The sequence below is a fragment of the Aquarana catesbeiana genome, linkage group LG12 (genome assembly GCF_042186555.1).
Source record: "Aquarana catesbeiana isolate 2022-GZ linkage group LG12, ASM4218655v1, whole genome shotgun sequence".
Classification (NCBI taxonomy): domain Eukaryota; kingdom Metazoa; phylum Chordata; class Amphibia; order Anura; family Ranidae; genus Aquarana; species Aquarana catesbeiana.
The window spans coordinates 134,674,371-134,692,352 of record NC_133335.1 but is presented as its reverse complement, the minus strand read 5'-3'; positions in this window follow the sequence as shown (position 1 = coordinate 134,692,352).

The following is a 17,982-nucleotide window of genomic DNA, read 5'->3' as shown; positions in this document are numbered from 1 at the left end:
ACGCTAGTATAGATCTGATCGGATCAGATATTGATAGTGTTTGACCGGAAAGGGTAGAAGGGGACTGGAGTCCGACTGTTGTGGGAGGAGTGACAGTAAGTGATTGAGTACTGTGACTGGACACCACATGTTGTTAGTTTTCTAGATGTGGATGTCTACCCCAGAACCTGCTTGCTGGGTTTTAGAAACTGAGAGATGTAGGATGAAATGGTCTTGGTAGTGAACCAAGTGACGTCTATGTAGTACTTGGCCGGCGGAGTTGCTGCAGGTGAACTCGCCTGGCCGCAAGAACCCGTAGTAGGCCAGGTATATGGCCGCTTGTAGGACCAGGCTGGGGAGAAGACCAAATGGAGAAGAAGTCAGGATGGCGGACATATCCCTGAAGATGGCACTTGTTATAGGTAGGCGTTTGGTATTGACTATCGGTTGTTGTTTCTGGATACCGCATAAGATGGCTCGAATCGCATGAGATGCGAACAAGGATGGTTTTGCAGGGTCTTGCAGGGCCAGGAAATGTTGGATGCCGGCTAAGTATAGCTGGATTGTGTTGTAAGATAAGGCCAACTGAGTGTGGCAATAGGAGATAAAGGCCAGTAAGTGGTTGACGTCTGTTGTTTTCTTGGAGCAGAGTATAAGGAATTTGTTAAATGCGTTCCAAGCTGTATGGTAAGATTTAAGCATGTTGTGGGACAGTGACTGATTGATGAGCTGGGTTGCTCCGTGTAGATACTGCGCTAGTCCAGGTTCAGCCGAGACCAAGCCGGGATACGGGCTGACACTGGACACTCGGCTCTGGGAATCTGCTGGAAAAAGGAAATGTAATTAAAGCGGAACAGTGCGTCTGCTGTGAGGTTGCACCTGCCTGGTATAAATGAACAGAAGATATTAAACTGATGTTGTAAGGAGAGTTGTACCAGTGTGCAGAGGAAGGACATAACCGAGAGGGACTTGGACCTGCCTTTATTAATGATTTCTGCCGTGGCCTGGTTGTCAGTGGTGAATGCCACGGTTTGTCCTGTCCAGTTATGACCCCAGAGCTGGGTGGCTGCCACTATCGGGTAGAGCTCAAAGAGAGAGGATGTTTGGGCAAAGCCAGGAATTGAAAGAATCTGTGAAGGCCAGGGTCCTGCGAACCAATGATGGGCAAAAATTGCAGCAAAGCCTGTGGAGCCTGCAGCATCTGTCACTACCTGTGGAGATCGGGATGATATAGAAGGAATGAACAAGGATATGCCATTCCAGGTGGAAAGAAACTCCTCCCACATAGATAGGTCCGCTACTGCCACGGTGTCCAGGTTGAAGATCTGGTCGGGGTCCTGTGCTTGTGAGAGAAAGACCAGGAGATGTAACACAAAGGACCGACCCAGGGGAATGATCCGCATAGCGAAATTGAGCATTCCCAAGAGAGATTGTAGGTGTTTCCTGGTACACCCCCTAGTACGGGTGAAGTCTCGGAGGACTGACCTGATGCGGGTCAGTTTGTCAAGAGGGAGGCTGGCCTGCATGGCGCAAGTGTCTAAGTTGACTCTAAGGAAGGTGATGGTGTGTGCTGGACCGTCAACTTTATGTTCAGCAATGGGAACATTGAGGTTCCCAAATACAACTCTCAGTTTGTCAAGGTCTCCCAGGGGCACATTGGGTTGTTCAATTAACAAGAAGTCGTCCAGGTAATGGATGACTTCTTGACACTGAGCTTTGTGCAACAGTATCCAGGTGAGGGACTGCGCAAAAGTATCAAAGAGCCAGGGGCTACTCTTCGAGCCGAAAGTCAACTTGGTGGCGAAATAGTATGCCTCTTTCCACTTAATGCTGTGCCAGCACCAAAGGGACAGGTGGATGGGCAGGAGCTTGAAGGCGTCCAAAATGTCAGCCTTGGAAAGCCAGGTGCCTGTGCCTGCTTTGATGATAGCTTGAATTGCCATATCTACGGAGGCGTAATTCAGAGAGAATTCCTCAGAGAGGATTAGGGAATTGAGGCTGGGGATGTGGGAAGAATGAGGCGCAGACAAGTCGTACACCAAACGTAGTTTATTAGAGAACTTGCCCTTGACAAGCCCAATAGGGCTGACTCTCCATGTACTGAAGGGGGGCTGAATGAAGGGACCTATGATAAAGTCTCGCTCCAGTTCGGCCTGTAAGAGTTGGTCTATGGCCTGCTCGTCAATGGCCGCTGAGCAGAGGTTCCTGCATTCGTAGGTGGTGTGGGGCAGAGAAATGAGGCCGGTGTGAAACCCTGCTGTGAATCCTTGTATAAGGAAGGTGGCCAGGGTTGGAGTGGGGTTTGAAGTAAGATAAAGCCCCAGCCACAGGACATTAACTCAGCCTAGTCATGATTTAATTTGTTTGACTTCACACAAATTCCTTGGATGCGCCCTATGGCATAGGGTGCAAATGTGTAACAGGCGGCATTGGCTGAAGTTGCATGAGCCATAATTAAAGTTGTTGCAAATAGCTGCTCCTCATATGGTCCGAACGGAGCATCCGAACTTATCCACCTGTGGCATCTGTACAGGAGCCATCGGGCCTTAAACTGAACCGGAGGTGGAGGGAGACTTAAAGGGGCGACTGACTGTCACATTGGCGCACCAGGTTGCGGTGTGGGTGGAGGACTGGCAGATAGCGCACAGTGGTGAGCGCAGGCCGGCAAAGTGACGGCAAACCAGTTCTGGATCCATGAGACTCCAATTCATGCTTGTCTGGAATTGTGTGAGCCTGGCTGCTGCTCTGGCGGAGAAGGAACAATGGTAGTCGTAAAATGAAAAGCCTCCGTACTTATAGCCCAGGTCTACAACAGTGTGCAGATATAAATCCAGCTCTTCCTTCCTGCTGGGAGAAGCTGAGCATAAAACATCCCTCAGCATGCCGAAGGCCAATGTAAATTCTGGGACAGATAATTTACGGTTGAGCCTGGGATCTTTGGCCTTAAGGACCACTGACAAATCTCCCCATGTGTAAGCCTTATTCTCTGCCAGATTGTAAACTGAGATGAGGAGAGAGGCAAGATTAATGTCCCGACTGTCCAGGATGTCTTTCCTTATGCTGGCTGAAACCAAATGGGATGGGTAAACAATAGAACTCTACTCTATGGTACCTGTAGGAAAGGATGTCAGTACCTGAACTGTGGTCGGGTCAGGGATGGCCGTGACCGGGAGAGCCTCCAAAAGTGCCACTTTGGTCTGGACATCCGTGACCGTAGTGGACAAAGATGACACCATTGTGTGGAGTTGTGTGATGGTGGAGGATATTGACTGGAGGGACGCTTGTTGAGAGCTGGGCACTGCTACGGCTAGTGGAGGGAAGAGGAGAATGAAAAGTTCACCCTTCCTGGCTGTGGCGGGAAAAGGCACACCCCTGCGCTTTAGTTCTGCCGTCAATTTGGGGATGGTCCATCCCCTGAGGGACTGCACGCTGCTGCCCTCTGAGACCGGAGTAGGTGACAGAGGGGCTGTAAAGTCTTCACTGCCAGCCTGGGACATGGCTCTGGGTGACTTGTGCCCTAGATACGATGTTCTGTCTTTGGGGTCGAAGGTTGGTTGACCGGAACCTATTGAGGGTGACATGAAATTCAAGTTTTTTTCTTTTCCCTAAAATAGGCATACGTACCCAGCTCGTGTTCTTTTGAGTGGCCGTTTTTTTCTTTTTTTTTTTTTACCTAGGGTAATATCGTTCAACCTTGTGCAGGGTGGACCTACTGAACTTGACTGACCTGAAGGAGAAATGAAACATGACAACCGGTGAGGGTTTGTCTATCTAACTTAGAAAGTGACTTGTAATGTGTCTAGCGACTGCATGAAATGAAATTAAATGAGTGAAATGTTTTTGCCTTGATAGAGGCTCAAATCGGTGTGCCGCGACTGCGACAAACTACGAATTAAACTGCGGGCATGGTATGATACGAGGCCAAGTCAGCTTGGGGTCTACCAAGATGAATTGTTGTTTTACGGATGCCCAAGGATTTGAATCAGGGCGCTTCGTATTTATAATGAAATGAATGAAATGCTTGCTGTATAGTGAAATGAATGAAAACATTTTGCCATGACAGAGGCACGAATCAGTCGTGCCACGGCTGCAAATGACAGCGAACCGGACTCTGGAGCATGTACTGAAATGAGGCAAGAAAATGCTAGTGCACACCGGAACGAATCGGTACATCTCGGATGCGACTGGATTTGAATCGGAGCTCGGTACGTAACAGTGAAATGAATGAAATGTTTGCCCTGACAGAGGCACGAATCGGTCAAGCCGTGACTATGACTGGCAATGAACCAAGCTCTGGTACAGGTACTGGATGGGGCAAAATAACTAGGGCACTCCGGAACGAAACGGTGCATGTTGGATGCAACTGGATTCAAACCAGGGCGCAATACGTGAGAGTGAAATGGATGAAAATTATTTGCCATGACAGAGGTGTGGATTGGTCACTGCGCAACTGCGACTGATAACGAACCGGACTCTGGAGCATGTACTGAAATGAGGCCGAAACAACTGGGGCACACCGGAACGAATCGGTGTATGTTGGATTCGAATCGGAGCACGGTATGTGACAGAAATGAAATTGATTGCCATGACAGAGGCGTGAATCGGCCATACCACTGTTTGTGACTGACAACGAACCAGACTCTGGAGCATTTACTGAAATGTGGCTGAAAAGTACCTGGGGCACGCTGGGACGAATCGGTGCATCTTGAGTGCGACTGGATTCGTATCGGAACGTGATAGTGACAGAGAAATTATGTGTCATGATAGAGACATGAATCGGTGAGCCGCAACCTGCGACTGAGAACTAATCTGATTCTGGAGCATGTACTGAAATGAGGCCGAAAACAACTGGGGGACACCGGAATGAACTGGTGCATCATGAGTGCGACTAGATTTGAATCGGAGTGTGGTAGGTGACCGAAATGATTGAAATGATTTGAAATGGTTTGAAATGTCTTGAAATTTTTCTTTGAAATGATTTAGCCTAAATATGGCATGTATCGGTGTAAAAAATATTTTGCGACTGACATTGATCTGTCTGTGGAGCATGTTACGGTGCTAAACAGTGAGCTACGCCTGACCGAAGCAGTGTCTTCGCGTTGGACTGAGGTACGTGAAGTGAAAAGATATTTGGTATACTGACGGTAAAATGATTGGCAGACGTTTACTGCCAAGATATCTAACAATGCGTGAAATTAAAAAGTCAACCGAAAACCCTACCTGCGACAGCCGAGCCAGACACGTTGTACGAAACTGCGAATTGATAACGAGGACCTCGAAAATTCTCGAACACAGGCACTTTACGAATATGGGAACTCATGAACATGAGAACTCACGGACGCTGAGATTCGAATAGTTGGCCTAGTGACGTAGTATCGTGCACAGGAAACCGACAAACACCACAGGCGAGCGGACTGGTTAAATACCCCCCGGGCTCATCCCATAAATTCAGGCCAGCACACTGGCCTTCCTACATATACACACACAAGTGAGTACACCCTCACATTTTTGTAAATATTTTATTATATATTTTCATGTGACAACACTGAAGAAATGACATTTTGCTACAATGTAAAGTAGTGAGTGTACAGCTTGTATAACAGTGTCAATTTGCTGTCCCCTCAAAATAACTCAACACACAGCCATTAATGTCTAAAGCGCTGGCAACAAAAGTGAGTACACCCCTAAGTGAAAATGTTCAAATTGGGCCCAATGAGCCCTTTTCCCTCCCTGATGTTATGTGACTCGTTAATGTTACAAAGTCTCAGGTGTGAAGGGGGAGCAGGTGTTAAATTTGGTGTTATCGCTCTCACTCTCTCATGCTGGTCACTGGAAGTTCAACATGGCATCTCATGGCAAAGAACTCTCTGAGGATCTGAAAAATGGAAAATTGAATACTTACCTTTCGGTAATTTTTCTTTCCTGGTGCCTGCCCATGGCAGCATACCAATGGTTGGTTGCTCCGCCCCCTACCAACCCACTTTAACTCTATAAAAAGAGTTGCTCCCCTCAGTCGGTATTCTTGTAACTAGATCTCATAATGCTAAGGATCATTGAAGGGAGGTGTATGCTGCCACGGGCAGGCACCAGGAATGGAAAATTACGGAAAGGTAAGTATTCAATTTTCCGTTTTCCTGGTGCCTCCATGGCAGCATACCAATGGTAAATAACTCGCTTACAGGGAGGTTACTGCATTAAGAAAATTTAATGAGAAAAAACTACAGTACAGATGACTTCAAGGTCCTTTCCCCAAACTCTCGGGAAGTAAGAACAGCTGGGTCTACACTATAGTGAGACATGAACGTGCTGAAGGACGACCAGCTGGCCGCTCTGCAAATTGTCTCAGGGGAGACCCGTGCCAAGGCTGTCCAGGAGGAGGCTATTCCATGCGTTGAGTGCGCATTGACTTTGGATTAACCTCACGATCCAGCTTGCTAAGGTAGTCTCTGATGCCGCCATTCCCTTCTTGGCGCCTTTTGGGATGACAAATAGCCATTGATCTTTCCTGAACTGTTGCGTCAAATTTAAGTAGTGTCTTAGGGATCTGGCTATATCCAACTCATGCAGTTTCGAGGAGGCTGGGTCCTCCCCGAATGCTGGAAGAACCCACTCCTGGTTCAGATGGAAGACTGAAGGTACTTTAGGAATGAATTGATGAATAGGCTGCAACACCACTCTGTCTGGGAAGAAGGTAATGTAGGGTTCTTGTGACCCTAACGCTTGGATCTCTGATACTCTGCGACCTGAAGTGATGGCGATTAGAAAGACCGCCTTCAGAGAAATATCCTTCAAGGTGCATTCTTCTGTGGAAGTAAACGGAGGTCTTGATAGGACACTTAGCACGATAGTCAAATCCCATTTGGGGTATAGCGTCTTCCTGGGATGTCTCAATCTTAGAACTGCCTTCAAGAAGCGTTCTACAAGAGGATCTAGTGCCCACCGGGTATCTGTTAGAGCTGAAAGAGCTGAAACCTGGACCTTAAGTGTGTTCAGGCCCAAACCTAAGTCCAATCTACTCTGTAAAAAGAGGAGTATATTCGGGACTCCGGGATTTAGGGGATCAAAACGGTTAGCCTCTTCTAATTCCGTAAACTTTCTCCAAAATCTATAGTAGGTGGTATTCATAGATGATTTTCTGGCCTGTAGTAGTGTTTGGATAACATTGTAAACATCCTAGCTCGCTCAACCTTTTCTGCTCAACTTCCAGGCCCTCAAGTTTAGGATCTTAGAACTCAGGGCCGATCCTAGGGTCACAGACGCCTGGGTGCAGAAATATTTCTGGCCCCCCCACGTGGGTGTGGTCATCTTACCAACTCCTCCCCTTTACAAATGTTACTATGGCAATGACTCAAACACAGAGATGCTCTCCTAAGAAGTCTTCATTACCCTAGGATCTTCCCATGATCTTTTAACAATAAAGAAAATACAGGAAGAGAGTACACTAATGAGACCTGGAGGGGAGTCTCTCTGATGCACACAGAGGGCTGTCTGTTAGAGAGTCTGTTAGAAATAGCCCTCAGACATAATACAGGAGACGGTCAGAGACTGTAGACATGATACAAGAGACGTTCAGAGACTGCAATCATAGTACAGGAGATGGTCAGAGACTGCAATCATAGTACAGGAGATGTTCAGAGACTGCAGAGATAATACAGAAGATGGTCAGAGACTGCAGACATGATACAGGAGATGATCAGAGACTGCAGACATGTTACAAGAGATGGTCAGAGACTGCAGACATACTACAGGAGATGATCAGAGACTGCAGACATAATACAGGAGATGATCAGAGACTGTAGACATAGTACAGGAAATGGTCAGAGACTGCAGACATGATATAGGAGATGGTCAGAGAGCGCAGACATAGTACAGGAGATGATCAGAGACTGCAGACATAATACAGGAGATGATCAGAGACTGCAGACATAGTACAGGAGATGGTCAGAGACTGCAGACATACTACAGGAGATGGTCACAGACTGCAGACATATTACAGGAGATGGTCAGAGACTGCAGACATAATACAGGAGATGATCAGAGACTGCAGACATAGTACAGGAGATGGTCAGAGACTGCAGACATAGTACAGGAGATGATCAGAGACTGCAGACATACTACAGGAGATGGTCAGAGACTGGAGATATAATACAGGAGATGGTCAGAGACTGCAGACATAATACAGGAGACAGTCAGAGACTGCAGTTCCTATGGACGTTAGTAGATAATGGCCGATCGGCCCTCTCACCTGACCCAGCGATACAGCAACAATGGTTCCTCTGATCAGGAGTCAGCTCACTCTGAATTGCCCGTGGCGAGTCCGCTGAGTAGCACCCAGATCTGTATTCTGGCAATGACTCCATTCCTTTCTCCGCCAGGCTTCCCCTCTGGTGGCACAGGTCAGCCGGGTTCTCTCTCTGATGGTGTTCCCTCAGCACTGTCCTCTCCCTCTGGAGTCCTGGGTGTACTTCCCTGAAAGCTTTCCTGGACTCCTGGCTCTCTCTCTCTCTCCCATTCAGCTGAGCATGCTGTGTGGGCTGCAGTTTCCGTGTTACAGTGGGGCTGCCAGTCCTCGGGACTACATGTCCCACAATCCTCCTCTTTGCTCCTTTTTTTTTCTTCCCTGGCCGATATGAAGGCGAGGGAAGAAACATAGTGCACCTCTCACTAGTCCAGCAGTGCTCGCGAAGAGGGAGAGGGGTGTCACCCGGTGCGGTAAAACATAGTCGCCCCTCAGTACAGATCCCCCTCCACTAAGTATAGACCCCCCACCGTCAGTGCAGACCCCCCACTAAGTATAAATCCCTCCCTCAGTATAGACCCCCCATCAGTATAGACCCCCCTCAGGACAAACCAACCACCCCTCCATTAGTACAGACCCCCCCAGAACAAACCACCCCCCCACATTAGTACAGAACCACCCCTCCTCCATTAGTACAGACCCCCCCTGAACAAACCACCCCCCTCCATTAGTACAGACCCCCCTCAGAACAAACCACCCACCCTCCATTAGTGCAGACCCCCCTCAGGACAAACCACCCCCCTCCATTAGTACAGAACCATCCCCCTTCATTAGTACAGAATCATCCCCCTCCATTAGTACAGACCCCCCCAAAACAAACCACCTCCTCCATTAGTACAGACCCCTCTAAAACAAACCACCCCCCTCCATTAGTACAGACCCCCCCAGAACAAACCACCCCCTCCATTAGTACAGACCCCCGGGACAAACCACCCCCTCTCCATTAGTACAGACCCCCCGGGACAAACCACCCCCTCCATTAGTACAGACCCCCCAGGACAAACCACCCCCCTTCATTAGTACAGACCCCCAGAACAAACAACCCCCCTCCATTAGTACAGACCCCTCCAGGACAAACCACCCCCCCTCCATTAGTACAGACCCCCCAGAATAAACCACCCCCCTCCATTAGTACAGACCCCCCAGACAAACCACCCCCCTACATTAGTACAGACCCCCCAGAACAAACCGCCCCCTCCATTAGTACAGACCCCCAGGACAAACCACCCCCTTCATTAGTACAGACCCCTCAGGACAAACCACCCCCTCTATTAGTACAGACCCCCGGGACAAACCACCCCCTCCATTAGTACAGACCCCCCAGACAAACCACCCCCTCTATTAGTACAGACCCCAAGGACAAACCACCCCCTACATTAGTACAGACCCCCACAGAACAAACCACCCCCTCCATTAGTACAGACCTCCGGGACAAACCACCCCCCTCCATTAGTACAGACCCCCGAGACAAACCACCCCCCTCCATTAGTACAGACCCCCGGGACAAACCACCCCCTCCATTAGTACAGACCCCCCCAGAACAAACCACCCCCTCCATTAGTACAGACCCCCCAGAACAAACCACCCCCTCCATTAGTACAGACCCCCGGGACAAATCACCCCCCTCCATTAGTACAGACCCCCCCGGACAAACCACCCCCCTACATTAGTACAGACCCCCCCAGAACAAACCACCCCCCCTCCATTAGTACAGACCCCCAGGACAACCCCCCTTCATTAGTATAGACCCCCCAGGACAAACCCCCCCTTCATTAGTATAGAACCCCCAGGACAAACCCTCCCTCCATTAGTATAGACCCCTGACAAACCAGCCCTCCCTCCATTGAGCTAATTAAAAAACACCCGGGCAGCAGCTGGAGAGGAGAGGACAGTGTGCAGCCGCGCCGCCTGGGTGGAGAACAGAGCGTGTCAGGATTGGGCAGCAGGCGGGAGTTACACAGGAGGAGGAGAGCTGGAACACATCAGGAACGGACCACCCCCCCGTGACGTCACTGCGCGGCTGGTCTCTGACAGGAAGAGGGACGGGGGATGGGCTTCAGCAAGAGACACAGCGACTGCGGCGGCTGCGGTGACCGGCGGAAAGAGCCGCCTACGGACATGGAGAGGAGGAGGAGGGAGGGGAGCACTCTGGCGCTTCAGCGCCCCCACCTCTGTGGCGCCCGGGTGCAGTGCACCCCGTGCACCCCGGCCAGGACCGGCCCTGTTAGAACTTGCCCTGAGACAGCAGGTTGTCTATGCGTGGAAGGGGAAGCAGTTTACACAAGGCCATCTTGACTAGAAGCGTGAACCACGGTCTTTTGGGCCAGTTAGGAATCACTGCCAAAATTGTGATCTCTTCTGTTGTTAGGCATTGGAGAAACCTCAGTATCAGAGGGGTTGGAGGATATGCATATCCCATCTGAAAGTTCCATGGTTGGGTTAGGGCATCCACCCCTGCTGACCTCCGAGATGGGAATCTCGAAAAAAAATAGCAGTGTCTTTGCATCGAGTGGGGAGCCAAATAGATCTATTTAGGGAGTGCCCCATTGCTAGCATATCCAGGAGAAGACCCTCGGATTCAGAGACCACTCGTTGTTGTGGCTGAAAGATCTTGAAAGATGATCGGCTAACTGATTCTCTAGCCCTGGGATATATGAGGCCCGTAGGTTGACTAAATTCCTCTCGGCCCATGTTAGAATGGGTGTCACTTCGTTCAAGAGGGACCTGCTGTGCGTTCCCCCTTGATTCTGGACTATTGAAGAATGTTCCTAGGTAAGTTATCTCCTGTGTGGGCGTGAGCTGTCTTTTGGCGTAGTTGATCAGCCAACCAAACTTGATCAGCGTGTCTAGGACCAATTGTACATGTATCACCAAGGTCTGTCTGTGCTGGGATAGAATTAGGATATAGTCCAAATAGTGTAGTACTCGAATCCCCTTCTCTCGAAGAGGAGCCAAGATCGCTACTAGAACTTTGGTGAAGGTTCTGGGTGCTGTTGAAATCCCGGAGGGAAGACATTGGAATTGAAGATGTAGGTCGCTTATTCTAAACCAAAGAGAAGGCTGAAACTGTGGGTGGATAGGTATATGAAGATACGCATCTTGAAGGTCTATGGAAGCCATCCAATCCCCTGGTTGAACGGATAGAATAACTGTGCTTAAGGACTCCATTTTGAAATGTTCCACACAGATATGCCTGTTCAACCTCTTCAGGTCTAGTACAGGACTCCAACCCCCTGACTTTTTGGGGACCAAGATAACTGGGGAATAAAAGCCTAAGCGTTTATCCGAGTCTGGAACTGGTACCACTGCCAGCTGGAGAATAAGCATTTTGACATATCGAAGAAGGGCCTCCTTTTTTATTTTGGAAGTTGGAATCTTGGTGAGTTGGAAGGAAAAAAGGGGGGGTTGCCTTTTGAATTTCCAGAAATGGCCTTGACGGACCGTGGACACTGCCCACTGGTCTACACAATCTTCCACCCAAACCTGGGCGAACGCCTTTAGACGGGCTCCCACCAGACCAGTTTGGATGGGGAGAGCGTCAAAAGGACTTCTGGCTCTCAACCCTGGATGTAGAGGCTTTTGGTTTTGCTGACCTCAGAAAAGTGGCTTGCAGGCCTTTCCAGCCTCTTCTGTATTCCCTTCCTGGGCGGTAGGATCTGGAATCCTTCCCTCTTAGCTGGCCCGCTGGGCGTGTAGTGAATATCTTCCTCCTGCCCCTGTCCTGGGGAATTAAACCACTTTTCCCCCCTGTGACTCTGGTAATCGCCGAATCCATCTTCTCGACGAACAGGGCTTTCCCATCATATGGAATATGACACCAGGATTGTTTAGATGTTGGGTCGGCCTACCATGGCTTTAGCCATAACGCTCTTCTGGCCGTGATGAAAGGTTTCCATGCTCCTCCAGCTGCCTGATAAGCCTTTTTCAGGTCTGAGTCAATTCTTCGGTCAAGGACATCCTTAAAGGAGACTGTGTCTTCTAGTGGTAGAGTCGAATTTCTAGTTAACCTCATAATTGAGGCGTCTGCAGTTGGTACAGTATCAAAAAGCTGCGCGTCTGCTTCTGCCAGCGGATATAACTTGAGAAAACGACTATAAGCAATAGGTCTTCTGTCCACTTTCTGCCATTCTTCTGTCACCACCTCTTTGATTTCTTCCATCAGAGGGAAAGTTGATAATTTCTTTTGCAGGTGTGGAAAATATTTCTTTGTTTTAGAAGGCAGCTCTGGATCTTCCTCCCACTGGATTGCATCCTTGACTGCGGTGATGAAAGGCTCAACTAGAGTGAAGTCAAATGCTGAAGTATTGTCATCCACCATTTCCGTCTAGTCTTCAGAATTCACTTCTGTGTCCGCATAAGGAGTGGGCGCATTTATTGCCGTTTCGGCCGAGGATGGGTTAACTTGGTCTTGGGAGAGGGCCAACTCCCTGATTGAATCCTTGATCAGGCTCTTAACTGATTCCAGAGACTGCTGCTTGTCTCTCTCCTTGTCCCCCGTAGCCTCTAGTAGGCACTACCCGCATACCAATTTTTCCAGCAGTGCTTGTTTTCCACATACCCAACATGTTTTTTTCTCTTGGATACACGGGTCTGTGGGATTCGTGTCTGCTAGGGGTATGTCGGGGTGACCTCTGGCCACTGCGGGAGGCATGAGCTGAGGATGAATGTTAGTGACCCAATTTCCTATGACCTTTTGATCTCCTTGATCTGGAGAGCTTCAGTGGGATAACCTGCGGGATGATCCCCGATGCGGGCTACAGTAAAAAATAGAAACAAAAAATATGTTCTAACTTGCTCGGAGTGCTCTTTTTTTTCCAAAAAAAAACTTACCTGATTGTTGCAGCCCTTACCTAGTGGTATGATGAGGATCTTTTTGTTGTGGCATTAAATCATTAGGGGCAGCTGGGGACAAAAAAGAAGAAACTGAATAAAATAAAATAAAAAGATTTTTTTTCTAACTATATATATATATATATATATATATATATATATATATATATATATATATATATATATATATATATATATATATATATATATATATATATATATATAAACACACGTACATATATTCATGCACACATCCCCACCAGCAATGCTCAAAAATACCTTGGCCAGGCTCCACTGCATTTAAACAATAGGGAAGACACCTAGAGAGATGTCTTCTCCTTGATAGCTGGCTGTCTAATGAATCAAAGGCTCTCCATTTATGCTGAGAGCACTTTGGGAGTACCAAGATGGCCGCCGACAGCCTCAATATGCTACTGTGCATGTGCCACACCGTCACATGACGTCACGCCATGACTCCGCCCCCCCCATCGGGTAAAACAGAGCCGATCAGCGCGCGCAAAGTGCCGCACACTGTCACAGGAGAAGGGGGGAAAAACAACCATGGAGGAACGCTGAAAAGCAGGTAACAGCCTGCTAACACATATAGCTATGAGGCATGCCATAAGGGAAGAAAATAGCGGAGAAGGATAGGCTCCTGTTAATCTTCCAAAATAGGCCAAAAAAAAGATCCACAGAAAATATATATATATTGTGGTAGTGTGGTACCCCACCAGTGCATGTACCCATAATTCTCAACCAGACGGGTTGAGGGGCACCAGGGAGCTTGTAATGTGAAGAGGAAACTGACTTTTCAGTTTCCTCATTATTTACTAAAGTCCACTTTGGGACCTGGAGCCCGGGGTTTTCTTAGAGATCCAGGTGGGATGAAATCCCCCGTCCTGGGTGCAGGTTTTGGGACTCACCGGCACACTGATTGTTCAGGTGTGTGTGGGCCTCATAAAATCAGGACCATGATTCTGGGCTCCACCCTCCCGAGGAGTCCAGGTGTACAGGGGAGAAGTCAGAGAGTGCAGGTGTGCACTGGAGAAGCCAGGAAGTGCAGGTCTGCACTGTAAAAGCCAGAGACCCAAGTCTGAGGTTGCTGACAGTAGTCTGGAGAGCTCCGTGTGGGAGCCTGGGCAGTGGTGCGTCTGCTGCTGAAGAGAGCCAGGTGGCTCAGGATCTTTGTTTGCAATACTGCATGTGTAAGCCAGGAGGCTGAATATCCTTTTATTTGTTGCTGGCGGTGAAAACCCCCTGTGAGGGAAACCATATTGTTTTAATTTCTGAACTTTGATTTTCTTTAATAAAAGTGGACCAACAAGCCCTGAAAAGGAACCATTTGTGTGGACTGTTCTCGCTAGCGGGTGCTACACTTGGGCTAAATTACCCCCCAATATTACTATATATATATATATATATATATATTTATATTAATACACAGCCTGAAGTGTATTAGAACAGTACACCACGGAATGCACTGTAGATATAGGCTACACTGGATGTAGAGTGTATATATATATATATATATATATATATATATATATATATATATATATATATACGAGAGACTGTATATATATATATATATATATATATATATATATATATATATATATATATATATATATATATATATATATATATATATATATATATTAATACACTGCCTGCACTGACTGAATATCGGGTAAACGCTGAATATATAGTCTATGCTAAATGCAGAATATATATATATATATATATATATATATATACATATATATCAAATTCACTGCCACTAACTGAATAACCTGCCTGCTTAATCTAAATCAAACTATCTCTCTGTCCACGCCAACAACACTACACACAGCCGCCGTGTAAGCAACCTTATATTGTGTGGGGTGTGGACTTAGTCCCCCCGAGCCATGATTGGCCAAAGGCACCTTGCCTTTGGCAAATTATGGATCTCTTAGCAGAGCACGCTGTGATTGGCCAAAGCATGCAGGTCAGGTGCATGCTTTGGCCAATCATCATACAGCAATGCACTGCGATCTCGCAGTGCATTATGGGGCATTCCTCGGTGCTCGAATTCGCTGCAAACGCCCCATAGTGTACACCCGATGTTCGAGTCGAACTTATGTTCCACCCGAACATCAAGCTCATCCCTACTGGCTAATAGATGGATTTTTTAACAGTAAACTCTATACACCATCGGACAAAGTTATATCATTTTGATGACAGGCCAGTAATAGGTTAGTGACCCACCCAGTAGTGTCAGAAGGCGGATCAGGGTCATCCTCTACCAAAGGTTCAGTAGAGGAGGCAGGTACTCGGCTAGAACACTGAGCTGTGGCAATGAGTTCATCAGAGCTTTCTCCAAGGTTATTGTAGGTCAGTCTCTTAGGACAGATTTTCTATCTAAGTCTTGAGTATATACCCTCCTCAGGTTCATGTTCACAGTCTATCCCCCACAAACTACAACCGTGCTCTGGCTCTTCCATACTCTCAGAAGCAATCTCTCCTTCTGCTTCAGGAACAGGGGAAACTGGAGCTTCTCCAAAGTCTTGTACCTCAGGGTTGTCGGTTGGATCTAGTTTTACCCCTCCAGTCTCTCTGCCAGGGGAGCGGATGGGCTCTTCTGCTTCAAAAGGCTGAGGGTCTACCCCTCTGTGTTGAGATGTGTCGTTTCTGTTTTCCATTGAAGAATGATAGACTCTGGTGGTATTTTCAAGTCGGGGGATACATAACCAGTCAAGGGTTAATTCTTCCTCATCACTCTCCTCTTCTTCAACCTCCTGTGGAATGGCTTCAGGTATCCGGCGAGTTTTAGATTTCAAAGTAGGGGAGCGAGGTGCATCAGCGTAAGGAGGTGGAGAGACTCAAATGGCTTCGGATATGGGCAGCAAGTGGTTCCGATCAGGGCCGGATTTGCCACAAGGCCACCGAGGCCAGGCCTCGGGGCGGCAGTGGTGCAGGGGCGGCACCGCTCCTGCGGCGACTTCGCAGCCACCCCCCTATTCGGGCTGCCCATTAAACTCTATCAATGGCACCGGTGCCCACAGAAAAGATGGCCGCGAGCCAACCACGCAACTGCGCATGCGCCGTTCCGAAGCCGGCCGGGCTCGGGAAAGCTCATACGCGCTCGGGCGGCGCATGCGCAGTAGCGTGATTGCGCAGCCCGGCGCCATTTTTAAAAAAATCAATGTATTGTCAGCGGTGCGGCAGCGGGGGAGAGAGATGACATCTCTCATTGCCCGCACCGCTGTTCCGCCCTCCTCCATCTGATAGAAGGCAGCATGGCAAGTGACATCCCCATCTGGTGGCAAGTGACATCCCCATCTGGTGGCAAGTGACATCCCCATCTGGTGGCAGGCATGGTGGCAAGTGACATCCCCATCTGGTGGCAAGTGACATCCCCATCTGGTGGCAGGCATGGTGGCAAGTGACATCCCCATCTGGTGGCAGGCTTAGTTGCAAGTGACATTCCCATCTGGTGGCAGGCAGCGTGGCAAGTGACATTCCCATCTGGTGGCAAGTGACATCCCCATCTGGTGGCAGGCATGGTGGAAAGTGACATCCCCATCTGGTGGCAGGCTTAGTGGCAAGTGACATTCCCATCTGGTGGCAGGCATAGTGGCAAGTGACATTCCCATCTGGTGGCAGGCAGCGTGGCAAGTGACATCCCCATCTGGTGGCAGGCATGGTGGCAAGTGACATCCCCATCTGGTGGCAGGCATGGTGGCAAGTGACATCCCCATCTGGTGGCAGGCATGGTGGCAAGTGACATTCCCATCTGGTGGCAGGCAGCGTGGCAAGTGACATTCCCATCTGGTGGCAGGCAGCGTGGCAAGTGACATCCCCATCTGGTGGCAGGCAGCGTGGCAAGTGACATTCCCATCTGGTGGCAGGCAGCGTGGCAAGTAACATTCCCATCTGGTGGCAGGCAGCGTGGCAAGTGACATCCCCATCTGGTGGCAGGCAGCGTGGCAAGTGACATCCCCATCTGGTGGCAGGCATAGTGGCAAGTGACATTCCCATCTGGTGACAGGCATAGTGGCAAGTGACATTCCCATCTGGTGGCAGGCATGGTGGCAAGTGACATTCCCATCTGGTGGCAGGCAGCGTGGCAAGTGACATCCCCATCTGGTGGCAGGCATAGTGGCAAGTGACATTCCCATCTGGTGGCAGGCAGCGTGGCAAGTGACATCCCCATCTGGTGGCAGGCATAGTGGCAAGTGACATTCCCATCTGGTGGCAGGCAGCGTGGCAAGTGACATCCCCATCTGGTGGCAGGCAGCGTGGCAAGTGACATTCCCATCTGGTGGCAGGCAGCGTGGTAAGTGACATTCCCATCTGGTGGCAGGCAGTGTGGCAAGTGACATTCCCATCTGGTGGCAGTCAGCGTGGCAAGTGACATCCCCATCTGGTGGCAGGCATAGTGGCAAGTGACATCCCCATCTGGTGGCAGGCATGGTGGCAAGTGACATCCCCATCTGGTGGCAGGCATGGTGGCAAGTGACATCCCCATCTGGTGGCAGGCATGGTGGCAAGTGACATCTGGTGGCAGGCATGGTGGCAAGTGATATCCCCATCTGGTGGCAGGCATGGTGGCAAGTGACATCCCCATCTGGTGGCAGGCATAGTGGCAAGTGACATCCCCATCTGGTGGCAGGCAGCGTGGCAAGTGACATCCTCATCTGGTGGCAAGCATGGTGGCAAGTGACATCCCCATCTGGTGGCAGGCAGCGTGGCAAGTGACATCCTCATCTGGTGGCAGGCATAGAGGCAAGTGACATCCCTATCTGGTGGCAGGCAGCGTGGCAAGTGACACGCGATGGTGGCAGGTGACACGCTCAGGGCTTCCAATGATTCTGCATTATGGTGAGTTGAAC